The sequence below is a fragment of the Oncorhynchus mykiss genome, chromosome 2 (assembly GCF_013265735.2).
Source record: "Oncorhynchus mykiss isolate Arlee chromosome 2, USDA_OmykA_1.1, whole genome shotgun sequence".
In the NCBI taxonomy this organism is placed as follows: domain Eukaryota; kingdom Metazoa; phylum Chordata; class Actinopteri; order Salmoniformes; family Salmonidae; genus Oncorhynchus; species Oncorhynchus mykiss.
In genome coordinates, this window is record NC_048566.1 from 70332290 (window position 1) to 70352648 (window position 20359).

Below are 20359 nucleotides of genomic sequence, written 5' to 3' on the forward strand. Positions count from 1 at the left end.
GACCACGCAGCCGTCCTACCGCTCGGGAAGGAGACGCGTTCTGTCTCCTAGAGATGAACGTACTTTAGTGCGAAAAGTGCAAATCATCCCAGAACAACAGCTAAGGAACTTGTGAGATGCTGGAGGAAACGGGTAAAATGAGTCCTATATCGACATAACCTGAAAGGCCGCTCAGCAAGGAAGAAGCCACTGTTCCAAAACCACCATAAAAAAGCCCGACTACGGTTTGCAACTGCACATGGGGACAAAGATCGTACTTTTTGGAGAAATGTCCTCTGGTCTGACGAAACCAAAATAGAGCTGTTTGGCCGTAATGACCATTGTTATGTTTGGAGGAAAAAGGGGGTAGGCTTGCAAGCCAAAGAACACCATCCCATTCATGAAGCACGAGGTGGCAGAATCATGTTGTGGGGGTGCTTGCTGCAGGAGGGACTGGTGCACTTCACAAAATAGATGGCATCATGAGGCAGGACAATTATGTGGATATATTGAAGCAACATCTCAAGACATCAGTCAGGAAGTTAAAGCTTGGTCGCAAATGGGTCTTCCAAATGGACAGTGACATCAAGCATACATCCAAAGTTGTGGCAAAATGGCTTAAGGACAACAAAATCAAGCTATTGGAGTGGCCATCACAAAGTCCTGACCTCAATCCTATACAAAATGTGTGGGCAGAACTGAAAAAGCGTGTACGAGCAAGGAGGCCTACAAACCTGACTCAGTTACAGCAGCTCTATCAGGAGGAGAACTTAATTTGGGAAGCTTGTGGAAGGCTACCCGAAAAGTTTGACCCAAGTTAACAATTTAAAGGCAATGCTACCAAATACTAATTGAGTGTATGTAAACTTCTGACCCACTGGGAATGTGATGAAAGAAATAAAAGCTGAAAGAAATAATTATCTCTACTATTATTCTGACATTTCACATTCTTACAATAAAGTGGTGATCCTAACTGACCTAAGACAGGGAATTTTTACTAGGTTTAAATGTCAGGAATTATGAAAAACTGAGTTGAAATGTATTTGGCTAAGGTGTACGTAAACTTGTGACTTCAACTGTAAGTTTTCACACCGAGGCAAAACTTTGTGAAAGCACCATTGCCGACAATTACAGCTGTGAATTTTTGGGGTACGTTTCTAAGGGCTTTGCACACCTGGAATGTAAAGTATTTGCCAATAATTTGTTAAATTCTCCAAGTTCTGTCAAGTTTATGCTGATCATTGCTAGACAGCCATTTTCAAGTCTTGCCATATATTTTCAAGTGGATTTAAGTCAAACTGTAACTAGGCAACTCAGGAACATTCAATGTCATCTTGGTAAGCAACTCCAGTGTAGATTTGGTCTTGTGTTTTTTGTTCTTATCCTGCTGAAAGGAATTTGTCTCTCAGTGTCTGTTGGAAGACAGACTGAACCAGGTTTCCTCTAGGATTTTGCCTGTGCTTATAGCTGTATTACATTTATTTTTATTCTCAAAAACTCCCTAGTCCTTGCCGATGTCAAACATACCCATAGCATGATGCAGCCACAACCATGCTTGAAAATGTGAAGAGTGGTACTCAGTGATGTGTTGTGTTGGATTTGCCCCAAAAATAACGCTTTGTATTCTGGACAAAAATATAATTTCTTTGCCACATTTTTTGCAGTTTTTTTGAGTGGCGCAGCGGTCTGAGGCACTGCATCTTAGTGCTAGAGGCGTCACTACAGACCGTGGTTCGATTCCAGGCTGTATCACAACCGGCCGTGATTGGGAGTCCCATAGGGCGGCGGAACAATTGGCTCAGTGTCGTCCAGTTTAGGGTTTGGCCGGGTTAGGCCGTTATTGTAATTAAGAATTTGTTCTTAACTGTCTTGCCTAGTTAAATAAAGTAAAAAAAATAAAAAAAATTAAAAGAGGCCTTGTAAACAGGATGCATGTTTTGGAATATGTTTCATTCTTTACAGGCTTCCTTCTTTTCACTTTGTCATTTAGGTTTGTATTGTGGAGTAACTACAATATTGTTGATCCATCTTCAGTTTTCTCATATCACAACCATTCCACTCTGTAATTGTTTTAAAATCCCAATTGGCCTCATGTTTCCTTCCTTTCCGGCAACTGAGTTTGGAAGGACTACTCTGTATTTGTAGTGACTGGGTGTATTCATTTGTTTTGGGGCTCCCGAGTGGTGCAGCGGTTCTAAGGCACTGCATCTCAGTGCAAGAGGCGTCACTAGAGACACCCTGGTTTGTATCCAGGCTGTATCACAACCGGCCATGATTGGAAGTCCCACGGGGCGGCGCACAACTGGCCCAGCATCGTCCGAGTTTGGTCGGTATAAGCCGTCTGTGTAAATAGAATTTGTTCTTAACTGATTTGCCTAGTTACATAAAGGTAAACAAATATATATATATATAAACATTTGATACATCATCCAAAGTGTAATTTATAACTTCACCTGAAAGGGTGAAGGGATATTCAGTGTCTACTTTTTATTATTATTATTTTGTTTACACATCTACCAATAGGTGCCCTTCTTTGCGAGGCATTGAAATGCCTCCCTGGTCCTTGTGGTTGAATCTGTGCTTGAAATTCAGTGCTCGTTTGTGGGACCTGACAGATAATTGTATGTGTGGGGTACAGAGATGGGGTAGTCATTCAGAAATCATGCTAACCACTATTATTGAACAAGGAATGAGTCCATGCAACTTATTATGAGATTTGATAAGCACATTTTTATTCATTAACTTATTTAGGCTTGCCATAGCAAAGAGGTTGGATACTCATTGACTCAAGACATTTCAACTTGTATTTGTTACTATTTTCAAACATTTTCTACAAACAAAATTCCACTTTGACATTATGTGGTATTGTGTGTAGATCAGTGACACAAAATCTCAATTTAATCCATTTTACATTAAGGATGTAACATAACAAAATGTGGAAAAAGTAAAGGGGCTTGAATACGTTCTCTTACTGTTTGTCACTTATGTTAAAATTGCATTTGAATTCATAGCAACTGATTAGACCCACCACGTCATTACAAATGTATAAAGCTTAACTGGAGAAGTAGCAACCCTGTCTAAATTAACTAGCTGTGGTGCCACCAATATTAATTTCATGTGGTGTACAGTATAGCTCAGTATAGCTGTGTCTGCCTGAAATATATCCATTCTATGAAAATGGCATTGAAATAACAGTTGTTAAAGATGTCTTTGTTTTTCAAATCAACTCAGACAGAGTAACACGGACCCGCCCAAACAGGAGAGATGTATGTTCTCTCGACAAAGCTCACTTTTGCGCACATTGTCAAGGATTTGCCATACAGTAACTGTAGTTTTCACACCATGTAAAGCAGGTCTATTGCATTCTCCAAGAGGTAATCCCCCATGATGGATTACTGCTGCTGGAAAATCCCTCTCAATGTTCATTTAATAAATTCAGGAAGACAATAGGTGATTTATCACTCAGGAAATCCTGATATTGCCCCTACCAGCTCCAAAGAAAACAAGCACACACTTGCTTATTAAAACTGTGCCCAAGGGGCTGACTGGAGTTTACTTTCAGCATTTCCCTCATTTCAGCAGTCTATAAGTCTGAGAGTAACACAGAGAGAATTTTGATTAATTTTTCCTTTCCTCTCCCCTTTGTATACAAGGTCTCAAGTCATTGTCTGAAAGGAGAGGGGATAGGAAAGGAGAGATCATGCAGATGGAGATTGAAAAGAGGAATGGAGAATGCAAAGCAGAGAGAGGTTGGGGGGCAGAAAGAGAGAGAACAGAAGGTACACTACATGACCAAAAGTGTGTGGACACCTGCTCATCTAACATTAAGTCCCCCCTTTGCTACTATAACAGCCTCCACTCTTCTGGGAATGCTTTCCACTAGATGTTGGAATATTGCTGAGGGGACTTGCTTCCATTCAACAACAATAGCATTAGTGAAGTTGGGCACTGATGTTAGGCAATTAGGCTTGGCTCGCAGTCGGCGTTCCAATTCATCCAAAAGGTGTTCAATGGGGTTGAGGTCAGGGCTCTGTCATGACTTGTCTTTAACATTAATCTGAAGACGGTTATTTATCTAATTAGCTACATTAATCATGTAACAATTTGCTCATTAGGATCTAGGGCACCATGAGAGCGGTTCTTTAAAGAGTTACCATCTCCCGAATAAAACTCTAAAAGGTCTTTACCTATCACATCTATAAGCAGTCAACTTATCAATCATAACCTCGTATCATATCATCATTCTGAACAGTCGTAACCTTGCATCTGCAAAAACCTGAGCCTTACTTTTAATCAGTACTTCACATATTGGTTTAATTATTTATTTACTAGCTAATTAAATGGAGACACAGGATAAACATACACAGTCTGAACTAGTTATTGACTGGAGACTTAATATGTTAAAAACAGTCCCTAGCGAAATGACAACAACATGGCTGCTTGTTACAAAAGAGATGGAGAGGGGGGAGAAAGGGACGGACACACTTAACATTGGTACATTCAGAAACTACTCTTACTTACAGTAACCATATACTTTGCACACGAACCGCTGCCCGTTTTGAGTAAGAAATCATGAATGTATTTTATGTGAAATGCCTGGGTTCACCGGGGATCTCTCTCGGTGGACAGGGCAAACTAGGAAAGGGAGTTGGGCCTTTTCGCGGCACGCTTGTAAGGCTCTGATTGTCCGAAATGGTTCCGACGAGTCTTCTACTGTTGTCCTTCTCTGTAGTTGTCCGGTATCCGGTGACTTGTCGTGTAGTCCTGAACCGAACTACAGAGTTGACTTTCCTTCTATTCACTCTTGAAGATGCTTCTTTGAAGATAGGCTAGCCAGCTGTGCGGATGGTTCCCCAGTGGGGGGATGAGAGTAAAGTAATACAATGGTTTGAGCAGAGTAATATAATGGTCCTATCTAAATTAGCCTTCGAAGATACTTTACTTTGGAAAGCTAATCAGCAGTACCAGTGATTGTCCGGGAGGTGAGTTTATCGTCTCTACCTCGTGTTGATATTCAAAGTTCAAGCCACTTTAAACGTGCAGCTGCAGCTTCACGTCTTTCTGGCCTGTTAATTTCTTAACCCATCATTTATACCGTTTGTTAGAAAGGGGCGGTTCCGTCAGGCTGACCCACTCTCTGACCTCACTGGGGGGCGTGACTTGTCACTGTGCAAAGCTATGTAAAACAACTATCTCTTTTTGCTTCTCAAATCACATCCCTCTCTTAACAAAAAAACGTTTATAATTTGTCATATTACATGCACAACGCATAGTGGGCATACTTTTCAAGTTACAATATTTCCTTTGTAATATTTTTAATGACTTCACAAAATAACAAACAAAAGGACATTAGTGTTCTATAGATTGCCTCTAACCATTCCCCACGTTCTATGATATCAATATTTTTGCAGTATTCGCTTTTGAACGTGTTAGAGTTTTGTCGGGGAAAGTATATTGCAACAAAGAACATTCCTTTGGTGAATCTTAGAGACGGAGGCCTGAATCCCCTTTTACTTTCATTTACAACAGGCCGTGAGTTGTTTATCCACTAGTTCTTTCCTCAACCCCTCTGTGGTGAGAGGGGGTTTGATTGAAGTTATTCATTGCAAACCTGATCTGACCTATTTGGATTCTCATGGACAGTCATGACAGCTCTGTGCAGGCCAGTCAAGTTCTTTCACACTGATCTCAACAAACCATTTCTGTATGGACCTGGCTTTGTGCACGGGGGCATTGTCATGCTGAAACAGGAAAGGTCCTTCCCCAAACTGTTGCCACAAAGTTGGAAGCACAGAATCGTCTAGAGTGTCATTGTATGCTGTAGCATTAAGATTTCCCTTCACTGGAACTAAGAGGCCTAGCCCAACCCATGAAAAACAGCCCCAGACCATGATTTATCCTCCACCAAACGTTACACTTGGCACTATGCATTGGGGCAGGTTGTGTTCTCCCGGCATACGCCAAACTCATATTCATCCGTCGGACTGCCAGATGGTGAAGCGTGATTCATCACTCCAGAGATTGCGTTTCCACTGCTCCAGAGTCCAATGGCGGTGAGCTTTACCCCACTCTAGCTGACGCTTGGCATTGCGCATGGTGATCTTAAGCTTGTGTGCGGCTGCTCACCCATTTCATGAAGCTCTTGGCAAACTTTGTTTCCTGAGGCAGTTTGGAACTCGGTAGTGAGTGTTGCAACCAAGGACAGACAATTTTTATGCACTACGCGCTTCAGCACTCGGCGGTCCCTTTCTGTGAGCTTGTGTGGGCTAACACTTCATGTCTGAGCTGTTGTTGCTCCTAGACTTTTCCACTTCACAATAACAACACTTACACTTCCTATGACAGTGCCATGTTGAAAGTCACTGAGCTCTTCAGTAAGGCCATTCTACTGCCAAAGATTGTCTATGGAGATTGCATGGCTGTGTGCTCGATTTTATACACCTGTCAGTAACTGGTGTGGCTGAAATAGCCGAATCCACTCATTTGAATGGGGTGTCCACATAGTTTTGTATATATTGTGTACGTGTCAAGAGGACAGATGGCTAAGTAATAGGAAACTATGCTGTTTTTTGTTTTTTTACGTGTTATTTCTTACATTAGTACCCCAGGTCATCTTAGGTTTCATTACATACAGTCGAGAAGAACTACTGAATATAAGATCAGCGTCAACTCACCATCAGTACGACCAAGAATATGTTTTTCGCGACGCGGATCCTGTGTTCTGCCTTACAAACAGGACAACGGAGTGGATCCCATGCAGCGACCCAAAAAAACGACTCCGAAAAAGAGGGAAACGAGGCGGTCTTCTGGTCAGACTCCGGAGACGGGCACACCGTGCACCATTCCCTAGCATTCTTCTTGCCAATGTCCAGTCTCTTGACAACAAGGTTGATGAAATCCGAGCAAGGGTAGCATTCCAGAGGGACATCAGAGACTGTAACGTTCTTTGCTTCACGGAAACGTGGCTTACTGGAGAGACGCTATCCGAGGCGGTGCAGCCAACAGGTTTCTCCACGCATCGCGCAGACAGAAACAAACATCTTTCTGGTAAGAAGAGGGGCGGGGGCGTATGCCTTATGACTAACGTGACATGGTGTGATGAAAGAAACATACAGGAACTCAAATCCTTCTGTTCACCTGATTTAGAATTCCTCACAATCAAATGTAGACCGCATTATCTACCAAGAGAATTCTCTTCGATTATAATCACTGCCGTATATATCCCCCCCCAAGCAGACACATCGTTGGCTCTGAATGAACTTTATTTGACTCTTTGCAAACTGGAAACCATTTATCCGGAGGCTGCATTCATTGTAGCTGGGGATTTTAACAAGGCTAATCTGAAAACAAGACTCCCCAAATTTTATCAGCATATCGATTGCGCAACCAGGGGTGGAAAGACCTTGGATCATTGTTACTCTAACTTCCGCGACGCATATAAGGCCCTGCCCCGCCCCCCTTTCGGAAAAGCTGACCACGACTCCATTTTGTTGATCCCTGCCTACAGACAGAAACTAAAACAAGAGGCTCCCACGCTGAGGTCTGTCCAACGCTGGTCCGACCAAACTGACTCCACACTCCAAGACTGCTTCCATCACGTGGACTGGGACTGGGATGTTTCGTATTGCGTCAGACAACAACATTGACGAATACGCTGATTCGGTGTGCGAGTTCATTAGAACGTGCGTTGAAGATGTCGTTCCCATAGCAACGATTAAAACATTCCCTAACCAGAAACCGTGGATTGATGGCAGCATTCGCGTGAAACTGAAAGCGCGAACCACTGCTTTTAATCAGGGCAAGGTGTCTGGTAACATGACCGAATACAAACAGTGCAGCTATTCCCTCTGCAAGGCTATCAAACAAGCTAAGCGTCAGTACAGAGACAAAGTAGAATCTCAATTCAACGGCTCAGACACAAGAGGCATGTGGCAGGGTCTACAGTCAATCACGGACTACAGGAAGAAATCCAGCCCAGTCACGGACCAGGATGTCCTGCTCCCAGGCAGACTAAATAACTTTTTTGCCCGCTTTGAGGACAATACAGTGCCACTGACACGGCCTGCAACGAAAACTTGCGGTCTCTCCTTCACTGCAGCCGAGGTGAGTAAGACATTTAAACGTGTTAACCCTCGCAAGGCTGCAGGCCCAGACGGCATCCCCAGCCGCGCCCTCAGAGCATGCGCAGACCAGCTGGCCGGTGTGTTTACGGACATATTCAATCAATCCCTATACCAGTCTGCTGTTCCCACATGCTTCAAGAGGGCCACCATTGTTCCTGTTCCCAAGAAAGCTAAGGTAACTGAGCTAAACGACTACCGCCCCGTAGCACTCACTTCCGTCATCATGAAGTGCTTTGAGAGACTAGTCAAGGACCATATCACCTCCACCCTACCTGACACCCTAGACCCACTCCAATTTGCTTACCGCCCAAATAGGTCCACAGACGATGCAATCTCAACCACACTGCACACTGCCCTAACCCATCTGGACAAGAGGAATACCTATGTGCGAATGCTGTTCATTGACTACAGCTCGGCATTCAACACCATAGTACCCTCCAAGCTCGTCATCAAGCTCGAGACCCTGGGTCTCGACCCCGCCCTGTGCAACTGGGTACTGGACTTCCTGACGGGCCGCCCCCAGGTGGTGAGGGTAGGCAACAACATCTCCTCCCCGCTGATCCTCAACACTGGGGCCCCACAAGGGTGCGTTCTGAGCCCTCTCCTGTACTCCCTGTTCACCCACGACTGCGTGGCCACGCACGCCTCCAACTCAATCATCAAGTTTGCGGACGACACAACAGTGGTAGGCTTGATTACCAACAACGACGAGACAGCCTACAGGGAGGAGGTGAGGGCCCTCGGAGTGTGATGTCAGGAAAATAACCTCACACTCAACGTCAACAAAACTAAGGAGATGATTGTGGACTTCAGGAAACAGCAGAGGGAACACCCCCCTATCCACATCGATGGAACAGTAGTGGAGAGGGTAGCAAGTTTTAAGTTCCTCGGCATACACATCACAGACAAACTGAATTGGTCCACTCACACAGACAGCATTGTGAAGAAGGCGCAGCAGCGCCTCTTCAACCTCAGGAGGCTGAAGAAATTCGGCTTGTCACCAAAAGCACTCACAAACTTCTACAGATGCACAATCGAGAGCATCCTGGCGGGCTGTATCACCGCCTGGTACGGCAACTGCTCCGCCCTCAACCGTAAGGCTCTCCAGAGGGTAGTGAGGTCTGCACAACGCATCACCGGGGGCAAACTACCTGCCCTCCAGGACACCTACACCACCCGATGTCACAGGAAGGCCATAAAGATCATCAAGGACATCAACCACCCGAGCCACTGCCTGTTCACCCCGCTATCATCCAGAAGGCGAGGTCAGTACAGGTGCATCAAAGCTGGGACCGAGAGACTGAAAAACAGCTTCTATCTCAAGGCCATCAGACTGTTAAACAGCCACCACTAACATTGAGTGGCTGCTGCCAACACACTGACACTGACTCAACTCCAGCCACTTTAATAATGGGAATTGATGGGAAATTATGTAAATATATCACTAGCCACTTTAAACAATGCTACCTTATATAATGTTACTTACCCTACATTATTCATCTCATATGCATACGTATATACTGTACTCTATATCATCAACTGTATCCTTATGTAATACATGTATCACTAGCCACTTTAACTATGCCACTTTGTTTACATACTCATCTCATATGTATATACTGTACTCAATACCATCTACTGTATCTTGCCTATGCTGCTCTGTACCATCACTCATTCATATATCCTTATGTACATATTCTTTATCCCCTCACACTGTGTACAAGACAGTAGTTTTGGAATTGTTAGTTAGATTACTTGTTGGTTATTACTGCATTGTCGGAACTAGAAGCACAAGCATTTCGCTACACTCGCATTAACATCTGCTAACCATGTGTATGTGACAAATAAAATTTGATTTGATTTGATTTGATTTGATTTAATAAAAGAGGAGGAGAATGAGATGGGCTGCTCAGTGTGCTGCTCAGTGTGCTGCTCAGTGTGCTGCTCAGTGTGTGGACTGAACTTGAAAAGACAGGAAAAGCATTGCTGATACAAGTGGCATAGCCTTGGAGTATTGAGATGAAATTATTCATATTGTGTGCTCAATAGGGATGTATTTGAGATGATTACTGGGCCATTGTACAGTACTGCGCACAATGATACATAACACACAAACACTATTCAGTCTTTGTCCTCTCTCCCATATTAGAATGCATCCTGATCCGACACTAAAACACAGGGTTGGATGGGCTGGTAAACAGTCTGGATGCTATGCTTTCACATGTCCCAGTCACCCGTGGTGAATTGATCCAATGAACAAGTCAAGAGATTTTTGTTTTTGTTCTGTCAGTAATTGTGTTGAATATAAATTTGATAGAAAGGGTACTGGTCGAGTGATTGTTTGACCTTTAACTAATTGTTTCAAATCAATCATACTCTCAAAATCTCCAATAATGGTACTAAAGATTTCCAGTCTACAAGAGGCAATCTACACAATTATCTTGTCTGTTTGTACCTGCAAAGGGCAATATGCATCATAAATTCTTGTTTTGTCAGCCACAGAAAACATAATGTAGTTGGTTATTGAGAGTTTTGACCCTGCCCACATCTTTCCCCCAACAAAACACTGACTGCCCTTACATTGAATTGAAGCAGAAGAGTTGTTTGTTACGTTCTCCTTCCCTCTGGTCAGCATGTAGGGTGCCACTCTATTCAAATCAATATTCTCTAACCCTATGGCCCCATTTCCTCCCTAGGGACTTCTTTCTCTGTTGGATCCAGACACACAAAAAACAGGGTTATGTAGGGGCTGGAAGTCCCGTTCATCCCATTTTCTGCTCACCCGCCCCCTGTTTCTGCATGTTATGATATTGTCTCTTTTCAAAATGTCATAAGACCATTGTATGGCATGGTGCACTTGAAACATGACATTTCAACATGAGATTGGTTCCCTGGAGGATCCAGTGACTGGATGAGCAGTTTGACTTTTCTTGTTTTTCCCATCTTACGTTCTCTCCATATATCTATCTTTAATGGAAGTTGAAATATAAAAAACCACATGACAGTAAAAGAGCATTTGAGTCTTAGTTATTATTTAATGATTCTGAATTGCTCTTGATATCTTAGTATAGATTAGCATGAGTCAATGTATGTAACTTATCCCACTGCATAATGTCCAGAGATTTGTCCATAGGGATTTATAGCAGTGTTTTTATGATCGCCATAAAACACCAATCACAAGAGCCCATGAGGGGTTACACTGCCTGCCCTATAGGAGGCTATGTGTGTGGGTGCTTGTGCATGCGTGCTTGTGTTTGTGTGTGCGTGTGTGTGTAGCAAGTATAAAGCTGTGATTAATTTCTCTCTGTAATCATATTCTAATTTCCAACTGAGATGGGAATGGTCCCTGAAAGAGTCCCAGTGGAAATCATGCTAGGCAGCAGTGCGCTTGCAATTGCTCTGCACTCGGAGAAACAGTGATTAATAATCGATCGAACAGAGGGAGAGAGGTGTATGTGGAGGAGGGTGCTGAGGAGGGATGATAGGAATGCACAGAGTCATATACACAATGTCTATGACATGGAAAATCCATTGCCTGTACACACTCATTTCGCTACACCCGCAATAACATCAGCTAAATATGTGTATACGACCAATACAATTTGATTTGATTAGATTTCTTTCTATGTGGCAATTTTTTTCTTCAAATCTGTACCTGACGAATATTGTGTTACTGTTATTGTGTTTGTTTATTTGGCTCACTGTATTATGATCTCTACATAAACAAAATTGGTCAGCTCTTTAGCAACGATTACAAAGTTGTTCATCTGAAAACTTTAATATTGACAATTCTACAGAGAAAATGTCTGAGTATACACTCAGTGGGACACAAAATAACAGTTAGAGAGCATTATACCATACTTATATCTAGTATACATTTTTAACATGGTCACATAAGTGATAATGCCTGATAAGCTAGTGTTAGGAGGATATATTGTCATGAGTGTTGTTAGGCCTGAGACGAAACCATGCAAATATATCCTCCAAACACCGCCTTCGAAGGCATTATCACTTTTATATAACGGGTTACCAACATATTCAAATGATGATTGATATATTTTACATTTATTCATACTAATTCATCCTTCCACGAGATATACAACGTTGAATGCATGTACTTGGGGAAATTTGGATGATAGATTTTTTATGTTTAACAGTCTGTCTTCAGGGAAATTCGTTCTGCTTTAATAGGTTTAATATTTGTATGAAGAGAACTTCTCAAAAGATAAGGTACTTACAGAGAATGGCTTAGAAAAGGATTGTTCACAATATTACATAACGGTTCAAGTAGCACTTTGCAAGCTAAGAACAATCTGTAAGTGTTTATGCTGGAATACAAAATGAGCAGTGGGTAGTGGAAAATAAGCTCCTGAAGTGGTAATCAATAAAATGCATAACAGGCATTCAATTTTTAACATTATTTATTGAAATTATGTTCAAATATACTACTGTTTTTTTTGTGTTCTGCCTTGGATCCCTCACAATTGCTGAGAGAGGGAAATGACAGGAATTAACTAAAACATTCACAGAGAATGGTTTCCATTCAATCTCAGTTCTGTGTCATTGATTGTTATGGAAGAGCAATCAGCCAAATAATGTTCCTCTGTTCTTCAGCCTGCTTTGCTAGGGAAGTCCCCAGTGCCATTGGACGGGACAGGAAATGAGATTGTCGAGCAGAAATAAAACCACAGAAACCACAATGAGTTTAGGGGATCTGACAAAAGTCAGTGTACCAAATCTACCAACTCTGATTTATTATGTTTGTAGTGCTGTCCATCTGCCAAGAGACAGATAGATACACCGAGTAAGAATGATCATCATGAGAATAATTCAGCGAGAGAGAAGCAGTCAGTAGAGCTTTTAATAGAGCTGCTTCTCTCTCCATGTTGATAAATAATTCACAGCAGTCAGCAAATTCGGATTTAACAGATGATATTTACCTTTTTGGAGTTTGAAGAGGGAGGATATAGACAGACTTAGACAGGGGAGAATGTGGTGGACATTGCTATGCAGGAGAGAGAACATGAGTGTCAATACTTTTGAAGGGATTGAGCAAATAATCTTTATCAGGGGGACAGAAGAACACTCAATCATAAATGTTTAACTGTTAACCTCCCATCTATTATGCAGGTCTCTGACCACATCTGCACTGCAGGACCAGGCCAAAAAGACAGCTGTTAACCTGAGGAACAGCAAGGTAAAAACAGGGTAAACTATTGGGCACATGTGTGGTCTGGTAAATTTTTCTCTGTAGAGATAATGCCCTTATTAATTTCTAAACAGATGTAAAATGTTCCTTTTTTGAATAATTTAATAGAGTGTGTTTGGTCTGCTCTATATCAAATTAGCATACCCCCTGAGTCTCTTCCCTATTTCACACCTGGTAGGACTTTATTTAACTAATTACAGTGCCTTGCGAAAGTATTCGGCCCCCTTGAACTTTGCGACCTTTTGCCACATTTCAGGCTTCAAACATAAAGATATAAAACTGTATTTTTTTGTGAAGAATCAACAACAAGTGGGACAAAATCATGAAGTGGAACGACATTTATTGGATATTTCAAACTTTTTTAACAAATCAAAAACTGAAAAATTGGGCGTGCAAAATTATTCAGCCCCCTTAAGTTAATACTTTGTAGCGCCACCTTTTGCTGCGATTACAGCTGTAAGTCGCTTGGGGTATGTCTCTATCAGTGTTGCACATCGAGAGATTTTTTTTCCCATTCCTCCTTGCAAAACAGCTCGAGCTCAGTGAGGTTGGATGGAGAGCATTTGTGAACAGCAGTTTTCAGTTCTTTCCACAGATTCTCGATTGGATTCAGGTCTGGACTTTGACTTGGCCAGTCTAACACCTGGATATGTTTATTTTTGAACCATTCCATTGTAGATTTTGCTTTATGTTTTGGGTCTTGTTGGAAGACAAATCTCCGTCCCAGTCTCAGGTCTTTTGCAGACTCCATCATGTTTTCTTCCAGAATGGTCCTGTATTTGGCTCCATCCATCTTCCCATCAATTTTAACCATCTTCCCTGTCCCTGCTGAAGAAAAGCAGGCCCAAACCATGATGCTGCCACCACCATGTTTGACAGTGGGGATGGTGTGTTCAGCTGTGTTGCTTTTACGCCAAACATAACGTTTTGCATTGTTGCCAAAAAGTTCAATTTTGGTTTCATCTGACCAGAGCACCTTCTTCCACATGTTTGGTGTGTCTCCCAGGTGGCTTGTGGCAAACTTTAAATGACACTTTTTTGGATATCTTTACGAAATGGCTTTCTTCTTGCCACTCTTCCATAAAGGCCAGATTTGTGCAATATACGACTGATTGTTGTCCTATGGACAGAGTCTCCCACCTCAGCTGTAGATCTCTGCAGTTCATCCAGAGTGATCATGGGCCTCTTGGCTGCATCTCTGATCAGTCTTCTCCTTGTATGAGCTGAAAGTTTCCATTTCAATATTATCGCTTGCACAGTGCTCCTTGGGATGTTTAAAGCTTGGGAAATATTTTTGTATCCAAATCCGGCTTTAAACGTCTTCACAACAGTATCTTGGACCTGCCTGGTGTGTTCCTTTTTCTTCATGATGCTCTCTGCGCTTTTAACGGACCTCTGAGACTATCACAGTGCAGGTGCATTTATACGGAGACTTGATTACACACAGGTGGATTGTATTTATCATCATTAGTCATTTAGGTCAACATTGGATCATTCAGAGATCCTCACTGAACTTCTGGAGAGAGTTTGCTGCACTGAAAGTAAAGGGGCTGAATAATTTTGCACGCCCAATTTTTCAGTTTTTGATTTGTTAAAAAAGTTTGAAATATCCAATAAATGTCGTTCCACTTCATGATTGTGTCTCACTTGTTGTTGATTCTTAACAAAAAAATACAGTTTTATATCTTTATGTTTGAAGCCTGAAATGTGGCAAAAGGTCGCAAAGTTCAAGGGGGCCGAATACTTTCGCAAGGCACTGTATGTGACTTCTGAAGGTAATTGGTTGCACCAGACCTTATTTAGGAGCTTCATGGCAAAGGGGGTGAATTCATATGCACGCACCACTTTTCCGTTTGTAATTTTTTTTAAAATGTTTAAACAAGTTATTTTTAATTTCACTTCACCAATTTGGACTATTTTGTGTATATCCATTACATGAAATCCAAATAAAAATCTATTTTAATTACAGGTTTTAATGCAATGAAATAGGAGGAATGCAAGGCACAGTAGGTGCTGCTGTAGGCCCTCCTTGGTTGGGGACAGAAGCACCAGATCATCAGCAAACAGTAGACATTGGATTTCAGATTCTTGTAGTGTTGAGGACAGGTGCTGCAGACTGTTCTAGTGCCATCACCAATTTGTTGATATATATGTTGAAGAGGGTGGGGCTCAAGCTGCATCCCTGTCTTACCCCACGGCCCTGTGGAAAGAAATGTGTGTACTTTCTGTTGCCAATGTTAACCGCACACTTGTTTGTGTACATGGATTTTATAATGTCGTATGTTTTCCCCCCAACACCTCTTTCCATCAATTTGTATACCAAAACCTCATGCCAAATTGAGTCAAAAGCTTTTTTGAAATCAACAAAGCATGAAAAGACTTTGCCTTTGTTTTGTTTTGTTTGTTTGTCAGTAAGGGTATTCAGGGTAAATACGTGATTTGTCGTCTGTAATTTGGTAAAAAGCCAATTTGACATTTGCTCTGTACATTGTTTTCACTGAGGAAATGTATGAGTCTGATGTTAATGATAATGCAGAGGATTTTCACATATCCCACTGTAGTTATTGGGGTCAAATTTGTCTCCACTTTCGTGGATTGGGTGGTCAGTCCATGGTTCCAAATGTTTGGGAAGATGCCAGAGCTGAGGATGATGTTAAAGAGTTTAAGTATAGCAAATTGGAATTTGTTATCTGTATATTTTATAATTTAATTTCAGATACCATCGACACCACAGGCCCTTTTGTATTGGAGGGTTTGTATTTTGTCCTGTAGTTCATTCAATGTAATTAAAGAATCCTGTGGGTTCTGGTAGTCTTTAGTAGTTGATTCTAAAATGTGTATTTCATCATGTATATGTTGTTTGCTGTTAATTCTTTGTTAAAGAGCCAAACATATTGGAGAAGTGGTTTATCCATACATATCTGTTTTGGATAGATAACTATTCGTGTTGTTGTTTGTTTAGTGCGTTCCGATTTCCCCAGAAGTGGTTTGATAATCATTACGCGCACCTGGCTTTCATCATTACGCATACCTGCACTTCATCATCAAGCACACCTGTTCTCCATTACCTCACTCATTACCTCCCCTTTATCTGGCACTCCCTTAGATTCGTTCCCCAGGCAGTATTATTTCTGTTTGTTCATGTCTAGACACTACACTACTCCTGTTGCTATATTAAACTTACCACCTGCTTCTCGACTCCCAGCGTCTACGTTACAGAATACTGCCTCAACAAATGGAAGCAGCAGGAAATCAAGACTTCGCCCAGATGGTTGACAAACAGGGATAACTACTTTGTAAACACCACGACCAGCTGGCTCAACTAGGGACGGCCATGGAAGAGGTTATTCACAGTCTTCAACGTCTCAAACATGCCCGAGAGTCGTTGCCTTCCACTAGTGGAGGATACTCTTCCACCAGTTGACCCAGTGAGCCAGCACATTAGTCCATTTAGCAGTCCACCCAGGTCAGAGATGCCCGTTTGTCCCTCCCGCATAAATATGATGGATCCGCATCTAAATGCCATGGCTTCCCACTCCAGTGCTCCCTCTATTTTGCACACCAGATGGGAGCTCCCACCACTGATAGGTCCAAGGTTGCCACGGATATTTCTCTGCTGACTGGACGGGTTGGTGTGGGCTACGGCTGTCTGGGAGAGAGGAGAGGAGTAGCTGGTTTCCTATGAGGGGTTCATAGCTCTGTTCAGAATAATTTTTGATCATCCACCGGAGGGCAGGGTGAGCGCCTACTCCAACTACGGCAGGATGACCAGACCGCTGCCGAGTACTGCTCACCTTCTGGACAGTAGCAGCATCCAGCGGATGAAATAAACCTCTCCAATCTACTTCGGGAGCATCGGTACCTACATCACTTCTCTCCCTCCCTCAGTGAACAATCTGTAGCTAAGTCCAAACTAAGTCTCCCCATACACGCTCCAGCAGGGAAACTCCTTCCCCTTCCCATGCCTCAGTGTCCCTGGTCGCATCTATCCATTGACTTTGTCACTGATATCCCCTCTGACGGTTCACCACCATTTTGGTGGTTGTGGATAGATTTTCTAAATCCATGTCATTTTATTCCTCTCTCGTCTCCCTACAGCTTTCCAGGTCGCGATGGCACTATTCCAGCAGGTCTTCTGGCATTATGGTCTTACGGAGAACATCGTCTCCGACCGTGTGCCCCAATTCACATCACGGGTATGGAGAGCCTTTATGGAAAAGCTTGGGGTCACGTCAGCCTCACTGCCGGGTATAGGCCTCAGTCCAACGGGCAGGTGGGGAGGGTGAACCAGGAGCTGGAGAGGTTCCTGAGGAGTCACTGCTAGGACTGGCAGGGAGAGTGGGCCCGATTCCTTCCATGGGCAGAGTACGCCCAGAATTCATTATGTCACTCCTCCACCGGGCTGACTCCCTTCCAGTGTGTCCTGGGTTTTCAGCCAGCTCTGGCTCCGTGGTCCCCGGGCCAGACCGATGCTCCTGCGGTTTATGAGTGGTTCAAGCGCGCAGAAGTGTGGAGCGGGGCTCAGGTCAGACTCCAGCGCATTGTCCACGGTCAGAACAGTGAGACTCCAGTGTTCTATCCCGAGGATTGCATCTGGCTCTCTAATGGGAACCTCTCACTCCGTTTGTGGGGCCATTTGAGGTTCTCCGGTGGGTCAATGAGGTGACTTATAGGTTACAGCTTCCCAGTGATTACCGTATGTCACCTTCTTTTCATGGCTCCCTTCTCAGGCCGGCGGTTGCTGTTCCCCTGGCTGATGCAGTCCCCCATGACACCCATCTGCCCCCCCCCCCTTGACGTAGATGGGACCCCCGCATATGCCGTCAGAGCCCTACTGGACTCCCGACGTCGTGGTGGACCTGGTGGACTGGGAGGGTACGGCCCAGAGGAGTTGTGTTGCGGTGGACAACATTCTGGCTCCCAACATCATCAGTGATTTCCATCTTTGCCGCCCAGACTGACCTACTCCTCGTTCTCGGGGCCGTCCCTCTGGCCAGCGTCGTCTTGCGTACTGTCATGTCTACTCCCGCTCCTCGTCCTGGGAATTGACATTACGCGCACCTGGCATTCATCATTATGCACACCTGCACTTCATCAAGCACATCTGTTCTCCATTACTTCCCCTTTTTCTGGCACTTCCTTAGGTTCCTTCCCCAGGCAGTATTGTTTCTGTTTGTTCATGTCTAGACGCTACTCCTACGTTGTATCATTCCATGTTCGCTGTTATATTAAACTTACCACCTGCTTCTCAACTCCCAGCGTCTACGTTACATGGGTGGGTTTCTCAATTTTCTTTCTTAGGATTTTACATTCTTTAAACCATTTTTCAATGCTGTTCATTTTCTTAGGTTGTTTGCTTAAAATGTTTAGATTTGATAGGGAAGCTGAGAGGTCAAATGCTTTCCTACTGACAAGTTTCACTATTACAAAACCTTCACTATTACAGTGAAATGTTTTGTCCAGGATGTTGTCAAAAGGGGATTGAATTTGTTGCCTAATTGTTTTTTTGGTAGTTTTCTACACTATTTTCCTTCCATCTATTACATTGCATAATATTATGCATTTCCTTTGGTTTTGATGCCTGATTGAGTATTGCTCCGTTCAAGCAGTCTGTGATCTGGTAGGGGTGTCAGTGGGCTGACTGAACGCTCAGAGAGACTAAAGTAATCTATGGTACTACTGCCAAGGGATGAGCTGTAGGTGTACCTACCGTAAGAGCCCACTTGAAACCTACCATTGACTGTGTACAGTGCTGCAGGAGTTGTAACCCACTTTTGTTGGTTGTTTTGTCATAGTTGTGTGGCATATTTGGGATAGAATGCTGTCACCTCCAGGAGTTTGTCCCCCTGTGTGCTGAGAGTGTCAGGTTCTTGTCCAGTTCTGGCATTTATGTCGCCTCAGACAAGTACATGTCCCTGGGCCTGGAAATGGTTGATCCCTCCCTCTAGGAGGGAGAAGCGGTCATCGTTAAAGGATTATATTTGGGGTGATATACAATGCATTTGGAAAGTATTCAGACCCCTTGACTTTTTCACATTTTGTTGAGTTACAGCATTTATTTTTTATCAATTTTAGATCGTTTTTTCCCCCTCACCAAACTACACACAATACCCAATAATGACAAAGCAAAAACAAGTTTTTAGAAATTGTTGCAAAATTATTACAAATAACAAGTATTACGTTTCCATAAGAATTCAGACCCTTCACTCAGTACTTTGTTGAAGAACCTTTGGCAGCGATTACAGCCTCGAGTCTCCTTAGGTTGACGCTACAAGCTTGGTGCTCCTGTATTCGGGGAGTTTCTCCCATTATTCTCTGCAGATCCTTTCAAGCTCTGTCAGGTTGGATGGGGAGCGTCACTGCACAGCTATTTTCAGGTTGTTCCAGAGATGTTCGATCAGGTTCAAGTCCGGGCTCTGGCTGGGCCACTCAAGGACATTCAGAGACTTGTTCTGAAGCCACTCCTGCATTGTCTTGGCTCTGTGCTTAGGGTCGTTTTCCTGTCGGGTCTGCTCTATATCAAATTAGCATACCCCTGAGTCTCTTCCCTGTTTCACACCTGGTAGTTTGGTGGATGGGACTACCAGCACTCTGTAACCTAGAGGGCAACCAGTGGATCCGTCTCCTCCAAACCATATCTTTTGTAGGTTGACAATGTCTGTATTTCCAATTTATTTGATGAAGTCTAGGTTCCTGCTCTTTAGTTCAAAGGCAGATGACCTCAGACTTTGTATTTTCCAGGGTGAGATAGGAAAAGATTTGTGTTCAATAGTGTTTTTGCGTGGTTTAGGCTCAGACCATTACAGTAGGTGTGAGCAGAGCATGTTGAGCATCTGATACAGACCTCCTAGGTCGCAGGATGGGACTTGGGTGGGTGTATTAATGGGGGTTGGAGCTGTTGCTCTGCTCATTGCCTGTGTATATGTGCAGCTGTCATGTTGAGGTCCCCGCTGCAGGGGCGGGAGGCATGTCAGTGGCAATCATTTACAACTAATCCAACACAATTCATAACATTCATTGACCCTATTAAAAACCATAGGCTTTTCAT